This window comes from Anomaloglossus baeobatrachus, unplaced genomic scaffold (genome assembly GCF_048569485.1).
Source record: "Anomaloglossus baeobatrachus isolate aAnoBae1 unplaced genomic scaffold, aAnoBae1.hap1 Scaffold_3384, whole genome shotgun sequence".
NCBI classification, from domain to species: domain Eukaryota; kingdom Metazoa; phylum Chordata; class Amphibia; order Anura; family Aromobatidae; genus Anomaloglossus; species Anomaloglossus baeobatrachus.
In genome coordinates, this window is record NW_027442757.1 from 24,362 (window position 1) to 37,621 (window position 13,260).

Consider the following 13,260-nt stretch of genomic DNA (forward strand, 5'->3'; position numbering starts at 1 on the left):
TGGATCTTGGATTCTTCTCCGGGTGTCTTCTCCCGCTGTGTTCCTCCTCGAAGTTCCTCTGGTCTCCCCAAGTCTTCTCCGAGCCTTCGTCTTCTTGCTTCTTTCTGCCAAGCTCTTCTTCCGTCCGATCTCCCTCTTTCGGTCTCGGCTGGGCTTCGGAGCTTGTCTCCCTGATCGTATCTCGTCAAGTGTAGCTAGCTCAGTTTGTTCTGATAAGAACAGATACTACACTTGATCTTAGCCAAAAGGCCGAGAAGCGATAACCAGAATTGGTTTGGGCCTCGAGTGGCACCCTGGCCTATGCCGGACACATCTTAGGGAGAGAGAGCGAGAGGGAGACAAACCCACGCCTACACAAGACATTTTGTCACCCAAGCCAACCCTTGAAAAGGCTGCTTTGCAGAGCCAAAACAAGAAGAATGGTGCGTTTTGCAGCCGCCGCCCACTGCAATGAATCTGAATAACTCCTCCTTTAGGGCGCAAGCAACTCCCCTCCCCCTTGCAGTCTTTCCAATTCACGATACAAAAAGACGGACAGGACAGGTTGCCTGACTTTCCGTCACTGCCACCCTTTGCCATCCTTACCCGTAGAAAGCCCTTTCATCATCCCCAAACCCTAATCTTTTCCCTTTCCTTCCCAGCCCCCAAACCCTGCCCTCTGTACCTTTCTCACCACCCGCTTCCCTTCTCCTGTCATCCCCCTACCACCCGGGAAAAAAAGAGATTGCCCCCTCCTTCCACTAGCCCACCCTCCCACCCAAAGAACAACTTCTTCTGCGCAGCTTGTTTTCTAGGCAGCAGCGCTATTGTGATGTCATCGGGGGGCATTGTGACAAGCCGCCAGTGTTCCGTCTCTTCATGTTGTGCACAGTTCAAACGGAAAATACATCAACAGGCAGACTACAGAAAAGCTTACTATCAAAGGTTAGAGGGGGGCTTTCTCAGAGGGCTTTTTACAGTTTTTCTATTCCCAATTAGCCGTTTAAGTGTACTTATTGAAAGTAGTAATTCTTTCATAGGCCGCCCTTTCTTAGTATTTGACGTTCCTTATATTGCGGTATGAGGCTTCGCAGTAGGTTGCAAACATTCATCACCCATGACTGTCCCCAATTGAGCTCAGAAGCTCAATGTCTATCATGACCTCTCTTTTAGAATGTCCAAGAGCAAGCAAACTATTCCTCCAGGAGAGGGCGCCAACAGACTACTAAAGAGATCATCATTACTCAAAGAAAACCCCAAAAACCAATGCATGATAGGAATAAACAGGTAACTTTCTTTGGAGTGGAAGCGGAGAGATCGCACCAGATGCCAATTCTAGATGTTATCACACCTGTGGTCACTGCAGCAGCAGGTGAATCCACTTTGTCCAAAAGGGATCTATTCCATTCAATTGCAAATGATCTAGATAAGACAGAGAACTGCAGCACGGGGACATAGCCGAGTTGGTCAGGTTGAGTGGTGATGAGTTTGCTATTTGGATGAATAAAGAAAGTCAAAAGTGTGAAAGATAAAAAACAAAAGGAGGAAGTGTGAAAAGTGAATGGGCCAAATTGAGGTGCATATGAAGACGTATGCTTTCTTCCAATTCATTAAATCGGGCTAATATGAATCAGGTGAATTGAGTTCTGCTTTTGGAAACTGGGTTAAGAAGGGGTGCACCGTTCCTGGAGGTACTGCAATACCAGGTCAATGCGTGGAGTGGACAGAGCAAGCTCTTTTTCCATCTCCCTGTTCTAAAAATCCATTTAATATATGGTCCCCAGATAGGGGACGTATCAGATATTAAACTGATAAGAACAGATACTACACTTGATCTTAGCCAAAAGGCCGAGAAGCGATAACCAGAATTGGTTTGGGCCTCGAGTGGCACCCTGGCCTATGCCGGACACATCTTAGGGAGAGAGAGCGAGAGGGAGACAAACCCACGCCTACACAAGACATTTTGTCACCCAAGCCAACCCTTGAAAAGGCTGCTTTGCAGAGCCAAAACAAGAAGAATGGTGCGTTTTGCAGCCGCCGCCCACTGCAATGAATCTGAATAACTCCTCCTTTAGGGCGCAAGCAACTCCCCTCCCCCTTGCAGTCTTTCCAATTCACGATACAAAAAGACGGACAGGACAGGTTGCCTGACTTTCCGTCACTGCCACCCTTTGCCATCCTTACCCGTAGAAAGCCCTTTCATCATCCCCAAACCCTAATCTTTTCCCTTTCCTTCCCAGCCCCCAAACCCTGCCCTCTGTACCTTTCTCACCACCCGCTTCCCTTCTCCTGTCATCCCCCTACCACCCGGGAAAAAAAGAGATTGCCCCCTCCTTCCACTAGCCCACCCTCCCACCCAAAGAACAACTTCTTCTGCGCAGCTTGTTTTCTAGGCAGCAGCGCTATTGTGATGTCATCGGGGGGCATTGTGACAAGCCGCCAGTGTTCCGTCTCTTCATGTTGTGCACAGTTCAAACGGAAAATACATCAACAGGCAGACTACAGAAAAGCTTACTATCAAAGGTTAGAGGGGGGCTTTCTCAGAGGGCTTTTTACAGTTTTTCTATTCCCAATTAGCCGTTTAAGTGTACTTATTGAAAGTAGTAATTCTTTCATAGGCCGCCCTTTCTTAGTATTTGACGTTCCTTATATTGCGGTATGAGGCTTCGCAGTAGGTTGCAAACATTCATCACCCATGACTGTCCCCAATTGAGCTCAGAAGCTCAATGTCTATCATGACCTCTCTTTTAGAATGTCCAAGAGCAAGCAAACTATTCCTCCAGGAGAGGGCGCCAACAGACTACTAAAGAGATCATCATTACTCAAAGAAAACCCCAAAAACCAATGCATGATAGGAATAAACAGGTAACTTTCTTTGGAGTGGAAGCGGAGAGATCGCACCAGATGCCAATTCTAGATGTTATCACACCTGTGGTCACTGCAGCAGCAGGTGAATCCACTTTGTCCAAAAGGGATCTATTCCATTCAATTGCAAATGATCTAGATAAGACAGAGAACTGCAGCACGGGGACATAGCCGAGTTGGTCAGGTTGAGTGGTGATGAGTTTGCTATTTGGATGAATAAAGAAAGTCAAAAGTGTGAAAGATAAAAAACAAAAGGAGGAAGTGTGAAAAGTGAATGGGCCAAATTGAGGTGCATATGAAGACGTATGCTTTCTTCCAATTCATTAAATCGGGCTAATATGAATCAGGTGAATTGAGTTCTGCTTTTGGAAACTGGGTTAAGAAGGGGTGCACCGTTCCTGGAGGTACTGCAATACCAGGTCAATGCGTGGAGTGGACAGAGCAAGCTCTTTTTCCATCTCCCTGTTCTAAAAATCCATTTAATATATGGTCCCCAGATAGGGGACGTATCAGATATTAAACTGATAAGAACAGATTTTGATTTAATGAAGCTTTCCAAAGCACCGCAAAAAATGCATGACCGAAGTCACACCAAAAACAGTGCAAAGGCTAGGATTCGTGTGGACCCCTCCGTGAGGAGAGGGTCCCCAAAAATCAACCCCGTCCCTCCGAGCCAGAAGGCCACAGCAAGGGTCAGGGATCTTCGGTGCTCCCCCAAGCCGAAGCCTGGTTGAGCCTTGTCGTTGCTCCCAGCGTCCACCCAGGCATCTTACCCAAGTGGAGTAGAGAGCTACTAGTTGTTGGTTTCGCAGCCGAAACTGCCCGGACCGTCAACCGGTGTTGGTTTCTCAGCCCAAGGCTAACCGGACCTCCAACCGGGTGTTGGTTTCTCAGCCGAAGCTGACCCGGACCTCCAACCGGGTGTTGGTTTCTCAGCCGAAGCTGACCCAGACCTCCAACCGGGTGTTGGTTTCTCAGCCGAAGCTGACCCGGACCTCCAACCGGGTGTTGGTTTCTCAGCCCAAAGCTGAACGGACCTCCGACCATGATTATAAAAATTTCCCTTCCTAGCCAGAAGGCCGGGATAGAGCAATATGCTCAGAAAGTATGAAAGGGCAAGGTACGGTGTGCTACAGAGCCCAAGGCTCGCCGGGGTCCCAAGCCAGCAAGCTCAGACTCACTCCAGGGTCGTCAGTCCTGGGGCACATTGCACCATAGCCCCCACACTTACTCAGTCTAATAGCCTCGATCCTGGTAGGGCCATGTTTTCCTCTAGATGAATATACTATACATCAAGAGTACTAGCAAGCGCAACCTTCCAGTGTGCATTGCATCTGCCGAGCCTCACAGATACTACACTTGATCTTAGCCAAAAGGCCGAGAAGCGATAACCAGAATTGGTTTGGGCCTCGAGTGGCACCCTGGCCTATGCCGGACACATCTTAGGGAGAGAGAGCGAGAGGGAGACAAACCCACGCCTACACAAGACATTTTGTCACCCAAGCCAACCCTTGAAAAGGCTGCTTTGCAGAGCCAAAACAAGAAGAATGGTGCGTTTTGCAGCCGCCGCCCACTGCAATGAATCTGAATAACTCCTCCTTTAGGGCGCAAGCAACTCCCCTCCCCCTTGCAGTCTTTCCAATTCACGATACAAAAAGACGGACAGGACAGGTTGCCTGACTTTCCGTCACTGCCACCCTTTGCCATCCTTACCCGTAGAAAGCCCTTTCATCATCCCCAAACCCTAATCTTTTCCCTTTCCTTCCCAGCCCCCAAACCCTGCCCTCTGTACCTTTCTCACCACCCGCTTCCCTTCTCCTGTCATCCCCCTACCACCCGGGAAAAAAAGAGATTGCCCCCTCCTTCCACTAGCCCACCCTCCCACCCAAAGAACAACTTCTTCTGCGCAGCTTGTTTTCTAGGCAGCAGCGCTATTGTGATGTCATCGGGGGGCATTGTGACAAGCCGCCAGTGTTCCGTCTCTTCATGTTGTGCACAGTTCAAACGGAAAATACATCAACAGGCAGACTACAGAAAAGCTTACTATCAAAGGTTAGAGGGGGGCTTTCTCAGAGGGCTTTTTACAGTTTTTCTATTCCCAATTAGCCGTTTAAGTGTACTTATTGAAAGTAGTAATTCTTTCATAGGCCGCCCTTTCTTAGTATTTGACGTTCCTTATATTGCGGTATGAGGCTTCGCAGTAGGTTGCAAACATTCATCACCCATGACTGTCCCCAATTGAGCTCAGAAGCTCAATGTCTATCATGACCTCTCTTTTAGAATGTCCAAGAGCAAGCAAACTATTCCTCCAGGAGAGGGCGCCAACAGACTACTAAAGAGATCATCATTACTCAAAGAAAACCCCAAAAACCAATGCATGATAGGAATAAACAGGTAACTTTCTTTGGAGTGGAAGCGGAGAGATCGCACCAGATGCCAATTCTAGATGTTATCACACCTGTGGTCACTGCAGCAGCAGGTGAATCCACTTTGTCCAAAAGGGATCTATTCCATTCAATTGCAAATGATCTAGATAAGACAGAGAACTGCAGCACGGGGACATAGCCGAGTTGGTCAGGTTGAGTGGTGATGAGTTTGCTATTTGGATGAATAAAGAAAGTCAAAAGTGTGAAAGATAAAAAACAAAAGGAGGAAGTGTGAAAAGTGAATGGGCCAAATTGAGGTGCATATGAAGACGTATGCTTTCTTCCAATTCATTAAATCGGGCTAATATGAATCAGGTGAATTGAGTTCTGCTTTTGGAAACTGGGTTAAGAAGGGGTGCACCGTTCCTGGAGGTACTGCAATACCAGGTCAATGCGTGGAGTGGACAGAGCAAGCTCTTTTTCCATCTCCCTGTTCTAAAAATCCATTTAATATATGGTCCCCAGATAGGGGACGTATCAGATATTAAACTGATAAGAACAGATACTACACTTGATCTTAGCCAAAAGGCCGAGAAGCGATAACCAGAATTGGTTTGGGCCTCGAGTGGCACCCTGGCCTATGCCGGACACATCTTAGGGAGAGAGAGCGAGAGGGAGACAAACCCACGCCTACACAAGACATTTTGTCACCCAAGCCAACCCTTGAAAAGGCTGCTTTGCAGAGCCAAAACAAGAAGAATGGTGCGTTTTGCAGCCGCCGCCCACTGCAATGAATCTGAATAACTCCTCCTTTAGGGCGCAAGCAACTCCCCTCCCCCTTGCAGTCTTTCCAATTCACGATACAAAAAGACGGACAGGACAGGTTGCCTGACTTTCCGTCACTGCCACCCTTTGCCATCCTTACCCGTAGAAAGCCCTTTCATCATCCCCAAACCCTAATCTTTTCCCTTTCCTTCCCAGCCCCCAAACCCTGCCCTCTGTACCTTTCTCACCACCCGCTTCCCTTCTCCTGTCATCCCCCTACCACCCGGGAAAAAAAGAGATTGCCCCCTCCTTCCACTAGCCCACCCTCCCACCCAAAGAACAACTTCTTCTGCGCAGCTTGTTTTCTAGGCAGCAGCGCTATTGTGATGTCATCGGGGGGCATTGTGACAAGCCGCCAGTGTTCCGTCTCTTCATGTTGTGCACAGTTCAAACGGAAAATACATCAACAGGCAGACTACAGAAAAGCTTACTATCAAAGGTTAGAGGGGGGCTTTCTCAGAGGGCTTTTTACAGTTTTTCTATTCCCAATTAGCCGTTTAAGTGTACTTATTGAAAGTAGTAATTCTTTCATAGGCCGCCCTTTCTTAGTATTTGACGTTCCTTATATTGCGGTATGAGGCTTCGCAGTAGGTTGCAAACATTCATCACCCATGACTGTCCCCAATTGAGCTCAGAAGCTCAATGTCTATCATGACCTCTCTTTTAGAATGTCCAAGAGCAAGCAAACTATTCCTCCAGGAGAGGGCGCCAACAGACTACTAAAGAGATCATCATTACTCAAAGAAAACCCCAAAAACCAATGCATGATAGGAATAAACAGGTAACTTTCTTTGGAGTGGAAGCGGAGAGATCGCACCAGATGCCAATTCTAGATGTTATCACACCTGTGGTCACTGCAGCAGCAGGTGAATCCACTTTGTCCAAAAGGGATCTATTCCATTCAATTGCAAATGATCTAGATAAGACAGAGAACTGCAGCACGGGGACATAGCCGAGTTGGTCAGGTTGAGTGGTGATGAGTTTGCTATTTGGATGAATAAAGAAAGTCAAAAGTGTGAAAGATAAAAAACAAAAGGAGGAAGTGTGAAAAGTGAATGGGCCAAATTGAGGTGCATATGAAGACGTATGCTTTCTTCCAATTCATTAAATCGGGCTAATATGAATCAGGTGAATTGAGTTCTGCTTTTGGAAACTGGGTTAAGAAGGGGTGCACCGTTCCTGGAGGTACTGCAATACCAGGTCAATGCGTGGAGTGGACAGAGCAAGCTCTTTTTCCATCTCCCTGTTCTAAAAATCCATTTAATATATGGTCCCCAGATAGGGGACGTATCAGATATTAAACTGATAAGAACAGATTTTTGATTTAATGAAGCTTTCCAAAGCACCGCAAAAATGCATGACCGAAGTCACACCAAAAACAGTGCAAAGGCTAGGATTCGTGTGGACCCCTCCATGAGAAGAGGATCCCCAAAAATCAACCCCGTCCCTCCGAGCCAGAAGGCCACAGCGAGGGTCAGGGATCTTCGGTGCTCCCCCAAGCCGAAGCCTGGTTGAGCCTTGTTGTTGCTCCCAGCGTCCACCCAGGCATCTTACCCAAGTGGAGTAGAGAGCTACTAGTTGTTGGTTTCGCAGCCGAAACTGCCCGGACCGTCAACCGGTGTTGGTTTCTCAGCCCAAGGCTAACCGGACCTCCAACCGGGTGTTGGTTTCTCAGCCGAAGCTGACCCAGACCTCCAACCGGGTGTTGGTTTCTCAGCCGAAGCTGACCCGGACCTCCAACCGGGTGTTAGTTTCTCAGCCCAAAGCTGACCAGACCTCCGACCGGGATTATAAAAATTTCCCTTCCTAGCCAGAAGGCCAGGATAGGGTAATATGCTCAAAAAGTATGAAAAGGCAAGGTACGGTGTGCTACAGAGCCCAAGACTTGCCGGGGTCCCAAGCCAGCAAGCTCAGACTCACTCCAGGGTCGTCAGTCCTGGGGCACGTTGTACCATAGCCCCCCACCCTTACTCAGTTTAATAGCCTCGATCCTGGTAGGGCCATGTTTTCCTCTTGATGAATATACTATCCACCCAGAGTACTAGCAAGCGCAACCTTCCAGTGTGCATTGTATCATTGTACTAAGGTGGCCTGGAGCTTAAACCACCTCTTCGAACAACACTACACTTGATCTTAGCCAAAAGGCCGAGAAGCGATAACCAGAATTGGTTTGGGCCTCGAGTGGCACCCTGGCCTATGCCGGACACATCTTAGGGAGAGAGAGCGAGAGGGAGACAAACCCACGCCTACACAAGACATTTTGTCACCCAAGCCAACCCTTGAAAAGGCTGCTTTGCAGAGCCAAAACAAGAAGAATGGTGCGTTTTGCAGCCGCCGCCCACTGCAATGAATCTGAATAACTCCTCCTTTAGGGCGCAAGCAACTCCCCTCCCCCTTGCAGTCTTTCCAATTCACGATACAAAAAGACGGACAGGACAGGTTGCCTGACTTTCCGTCACTGCCACCCTTTGCCATCCTTACCCGTAGAAAGCCCTTTCATCATCCCCAAACCCTAATCTTTTCCCTTTCCTTCCCAGCCCCCAAACCCTGCCCTCTGTACCTTTCTCACCACCCGCTTCCCTTCTCCTGTCATCCCCCTACCACCCGGGAAAAAAAGAGATTGCCCCCTCCTTCCACTAGCCCACCCTCCCACCCAAAGAACAACTTCTTCTGCGCAGCTTGTTTTCTAGGCAGCAGCGCTATTGTGATGTCATCGGGGGGCATTGTGACAAGCCGCCAGTGTTCCGTCTCTTCATGTTGTGCACAGTTCAAACGGAAAATACATCAACAGGCAGACTACAGAAAAGCTTACTATCAAAGGTTAGAGGGGGGCTTTCTCAGAGGGCTTTTTACAGTTTTTCTATTCCCAATTAGCCGTTTAAGTGTACTTATTGAAAGTAGTAATTCTTTCATAGGCCGCCCTTTCTTAGTATTTGACGTTCCTTATATTGCGGTATGAGGCTTCGCAGTAGGTTGCAAACATTCATCACCCATGACTGTCCCCAATTGAGCTCAGAAGCTCAATGTCTATCATGACCTCTCTTTTAGAATGTCCAAGAGCAAGCAAACTATTCCTCCAGGAGAGGGCGCCAACAGACTACTAAAGAGATCATCATTACTCAAAGAAAACCCCAAAAACCAATGCATGATAGGAATAAACAGGTAACTTTCTTTGGAGTGGAAGCGGAGAGATCGCACCAGATGCCAATTCTAGATGTTATCACACCTGTGGTCACTGCAGCAGCAGGTGAATCCACTTTGTCCAAAAGGGATCTATTCCATTCAATTGCAAATGATCTAGATAAGACAGAGAACTGCAGCACGGGGACATAGCCGAGTTGGTCAGGTTGAGTGGTGATGAGTTTGCTATTTGGATGAATAAAGAAAGTCAAAAGTGTGAAAGATAAAAAACAAAAGGAGGAAGTGTGAAAAGTGAATGGGCCAAATTGAGGTGCATATGAAGACGTATGCTTTCTTCCAATTCATTAAATCGGGCTAATATGAATCAGGTGAATTGAGTTCTGCTTTTGGAAACTGGGTTAAGAAGGGGTGCACCGTTCCTGGAGGTACTGCAATACCAGGTCAATGCGTGGAGTGGACAGAGCAAGCTCTTTTTCCATCTCCCTGTTCTAAAAATCCATTTAATATATGGTCCCCAGATAGGGGACGTATCAGATATTAAACTGATAAGAACAGATACTACACTTGATCTTAGCCAAAAGGCCGAGAAGCGATAACCAGAATTGGTTTGGGCCTCGAGTGGCACCCTGGCCTATGCCGGACACATCTTAGGGAGAGAGAGCGAGAGGGAGACAAACCCACGCCTACACAAGACATTTTGTCACCCAAGCCAACCCTTGAAAAGGCTGCTTTGCAGAGCCAAAACAAGAAGAATGGTGCGTTTTGCAGCCGCCGCCCACTGCAATGAATCTGAATAACTCCTCCTTTAGGGCGCAAGCAACTCCCCTCCCCCTTGCAGTCTTTCCAATTCACGATACAAAAAGACGGACAGGACAGGTTGCCTGACTTTCCGTCACTGCCACCCTTTGCCATCCTTACCCGTAGAAAGCCCTTTCATCATCCCCAAACCCTAATCTTTTCCCTTTCCTTCCCAGCCCCCAAACCCTGCCCTCTGTACCTTTCTCACCACCCGCTTCCCTTCTCCTGTCATCCCCCTACCACCCGGGAAAAAAAGAGATTGCCCCCTCCTTCCACTAGCCCACCCTCCCACCCAAAGAACAACTTCTTCTGCGCAGCTTGTTTTCTAGGCAGCAGCGCTATTGTGATGTCATCGGGGGGCATTGTGACAAGCCGCCAGTGTTCCGTCTCTTCATGTTGTGCACAGTTCAAACGGAAAATACATCAACAGGCAGACTACAGAAAAGCTTACTATCAAAGGTTAGAGGGGGGCTTTCTCAGAGGGCTTTTTACAGTTTTTCTATTCCCAATTAGCCGTTTAAGTGTACTTATTGAAAGTAGTAATTCTTTCATAGGCCGCCCTTTCTTAGTATTTGACGTTCCTTATATTGCGGTATGAGGCTTCGCAGTAGGTTGCAAACATTCATCACCCATGACTGTCCCCAATTGAGCTCAGAAGCTCAATGTCTATCATGACCTCTCTTTTAGAATGTCCAAGAGCAAGCAAACTATTCCTCCAGGAGAGGGCGCCAACAGACTACTAAAGAGATCATCATTACTCAAAGAAAACCCCAAAAACCAATGCATGATAGGAATAAACAGGTAACTTTCTTTGGAGTGGAAGCGGAGAGATCGCACCAGATGCCAATTCTAGATGTTATCACACCTGTGGTCACTGCAGCAGCAGGTGAATCCACTTTGTCCAAAAGGGATCTATTCCATTCAATTGCAAATGATCTAGATAAGACAGAGAACTGCAGCACGGGGACATAGCCGAGTTGGTCAGGTTGAGTGGTGATGAGTTTGCTATTTGGATGAATAAAGAAAGTCAAAAGTGTGAAAGATAAAAAACAAAAGGAGGAAGTGTGAAAAGTGAATGGGCCAAATTGAGGTGCATATGAAGACGTATGCTTTCTTCCAATTCATTAAATCGGGCTAATATGAATCAGGTGAATTGAGTTCTGCTTTTGGAAACTGGGTTAAGAAGGGGTGCACCGTTCCTGGAGGTACTGCAATACCAGGTCAATGCGTGGAGTGGACAGAGCAAGCTCTTTTTCCATCTCCCTGTTCTAAAAATCCATTTAATATATGGTCCCCAGATAGGGGACGTATCAGATATTAAACTGATAAGAACAGATACTACACTTGATCTTAGCCAAAAGGCCGAGAAGCGATAACCAGAATTGGTTTGGGCCTCGAGTGGCACCCTGGCCTATGCCGGACACATCTTAGGGAGAGAGAGCGAGAGGGAGACAAACCCACGCCTACACAAGACATTTTGTCACCCAAGCCAACCCTTGAAAAGGCTGCTTTGCAGAGCCAAAACAAGAAGAATGGTGCGTTTTGCAGCCGCCGCCCACTGCAATGAATCTGAATAACTCCTCCTTTAGGGCGCAAGCAACTCCCCTCCCCCTTGCAGTCTTTCCAATTCACGATACAAAAAGACGGACAGGACAGGTTGCCTGACTTTCCGTCACTGCCACCCTTTGCCATCCTTACCCGTAGAAAGCCCTTTCATCATCCCCAAACCCTAATCTTTTCCCTTTCCTTCCCAGCCCCCAAACCCTGCCCTCTGTACCTTTCTCACCACCCGCTTCCCTTCTCCTGTCATCCCCCTACCACCCGGGAAAAAAAGAGATTGCCCCCTCCTTCCACTAGCCCACCCTCCCACCCAAAGAACAACTTCTTCTGCGCAGCTTGTTTTCTAGGCAGCAGCGCTATTGTGATGTCATCGGGGGGCATTGTGACAAGCCGCCAGTGTTCCGTCTCTTCATGTTGTGCACAGTTCAAACGGAAAATACATCAACAGGCAGACTACAGAAAAGCTTACTATCAAAGGTTAGAGGGGGGCTTTCTCAGAGGGCTTTTTACAGTTTTTCTATTCCCAATTAGCCGTTTAAGTGTACTTATTGAAAGTAGTAATTCTTTCATAGGCCGCCCTTTCTTAGTATTTGACGTTCCTTATATTGCGGTATGAGGCTTCGCAGTAGGTTGCAAACATTCATCACCCATGACTGTCCCCAATTGAGCTCAGAAGCTCAATGTCTATCATGACCTCTCTTTTAGAATGTCCAAGAGCAAGCAAACTATTCCTCCAGGAGAGGGCGCCAACAGACTACTAAAGAGATCATCATTACTCAAAGAAAACCCCAAAAACCAATGCATGATAGGAATAAACAGGTAACTTTCTTTGGAGTGGAAGCGGAGAGATCGCACCAGATGCCAATTCTAGATGTTATCACACCTGTGGTCACTGCAGCAGCAGGTGAATCCACTTTGTCCAAAAGGGATCTATTCCATTCAATTGCAAATGATCTAGATAAGACAGAGAACTGCAGCACGGGGACATAGCCGAGTTGGTCAGGTTGAGTGGTGATGAGTTTGCTATTTGGATGAATAAAGAAAGTCAAAAGTGTGAAAGATAAAAAACAAAAGGAGGAAGTGTGAAAAGTGAATGGGCCAAATTGAGGTGCATATGAAGACGTATGCTTTCTTCCAATTCATTAAATCGGGCTAATATGAATCAGGTGAATTGAGTTCTGCTTTTGGAAACTGGGTTAAGAAGGGGTGCACCGTTCCTGGAGGTACTGCAATACCAGGTCAATGCGTGGAGTGGACAGAGCAAGCTCTTTTTCCATCTCCCTGTTCTAAAAATCCATTTAATATATGGTCCCCAGATAGGGGACGTATCAGATATTAAACTGATAAGAACAGATACTACACTTGATCTTAGCCAAAAGGCCGAGAAGCGATAACCAGAATTGGTTTGGGCCTCGAGTGGCACCCTGGCCTATGCCGGACACATCTTAGGGAGAGAGAGCGAGAGGGAGACAAACCCACGCCTACACAAGACATTTTGTCACCCAAGCCAACCCTTGAAAAGGCTGCTTTGCAGAGCCAAAACAAGAAGAATGGTGCGTTTTGCAGCCGCCGCCCACTGCAATGAATCTGAATAACTCCTCCTTTAGGGCGCAAGCAACTCCCCTCCCCCTTGCAGTCTTTCCAATTCACGATACAAAAAGACGGACAGGACAGGTTGCCTGACTTTCCGTCACTGCCACCCTTTGCCATCCTTACCCGTAGAAAG

At 47.5% G+C, this 13,260-nt stretch overlaps 7 non-coding genes and 2 pseudogenes across 7 annotated transcripts; all 9 read right to left on the reverse strand.

Moving 5' to 3' along the window:
* Nucleotides 1–157: 157 nt before the first annotated feature.
* LOC142271743 (U2 spliceosomal RNA) lies at nucleotides 158–261 on the reverse strand (annotated as a pseudogene).
* Nucleotides 262–1,648: 1,387 nt separating this feature from the next.
* On the reverse strand, nucleotides 1,649–1,839 carry LOC142271699 (U2 spliceosomal RNA). Its single transcript, XR_012736709.1, has one exon. It is a non-coding gene; the product is annotated as a U2 spliceosomal RNA (small nuclear RNA).
* Nucleotides 1,840–3,226: 1,387 nt separating this feature from the next.
* On the reverse strand, nucleotides 3,227–3,422 carry LOC142271740 (U2 spliceosomal RNA). Its single transcript, XR_012736745.1, has one exon. It is a non-coding gene; the product is annotated as a U2 spliceosomal RNA (small nuclear RNA).
* Nucleotides 3,423–4,106: 684 nt separating this feature from the next.
* LOC142271745 (U2 spliceosomal RNA) lies at nucleotides 4,107–4,233 on the reverse strand (annotated as a pseudogene).
* A 1,387-nt stretch (nucleotides 4,234–5,620) lies between these two features.
* LOC142271700 (U2 spliceosomal RNA) lies at nucleotides 5,621–5,811 on the reverse strand. The gene has a single exon (XR_012736710.1). It is a non-coding gene; the product is annotated as a U2 spliceosomal RNA (small nuclear RNA).
* Nucleotides 5,812–7,198: 1,387 nt separating this feature from the next.
* On the reverse strand, nucleotides 7,199–7,394 carry LOC142271739 (U2 spliceosomal RNA). The gene has a single exon (XR_012736744.1). It is a non-coding gene; the product is annotated as a U2 spliceosomal RNA (small nuclear RNA).
* A 2,185-nt stretch (nucleotides 7,395–9,579) lies between these two features.
* Nucleotides 9,580–9,770, reverse strand: LOC142271701 (U2 spliceosomal RNA). Its single transcript, XR_012736711.1, has one exon. It is a non-coding gene; the product is annotated as a U2 spliceosomal RNA (small nuclear RNA).
* A 1,387-nt stretch (nucleotides 9,771–11,157) lies between these two features.
* Nucleotides 11,158–11,348, reverse strand: LOC142271702 (U2 spliceosomal RNA). The gene has a single exon (XR_012736712.1). It is a non-coding gene; the product is annotated as a U2 spliceosomal RNA (small nuclear RNA).
* A 1,387-nt stretch (nucleotides 11,349–12,735) lies between these two features.
* Nucleotides 12,736–12,926, reverse strand: LOC142271703 (U2 spliceosomal RNA). Its single transcript, XR_012736713.1, has one exon. It is a non-coding gene; the product is annotated as a U2 spliceosomal RNA (small nuclear RNA).
* Between the last annotated feature and the right edge of the window lie 334 nt (nucleotides 12,927–13,260).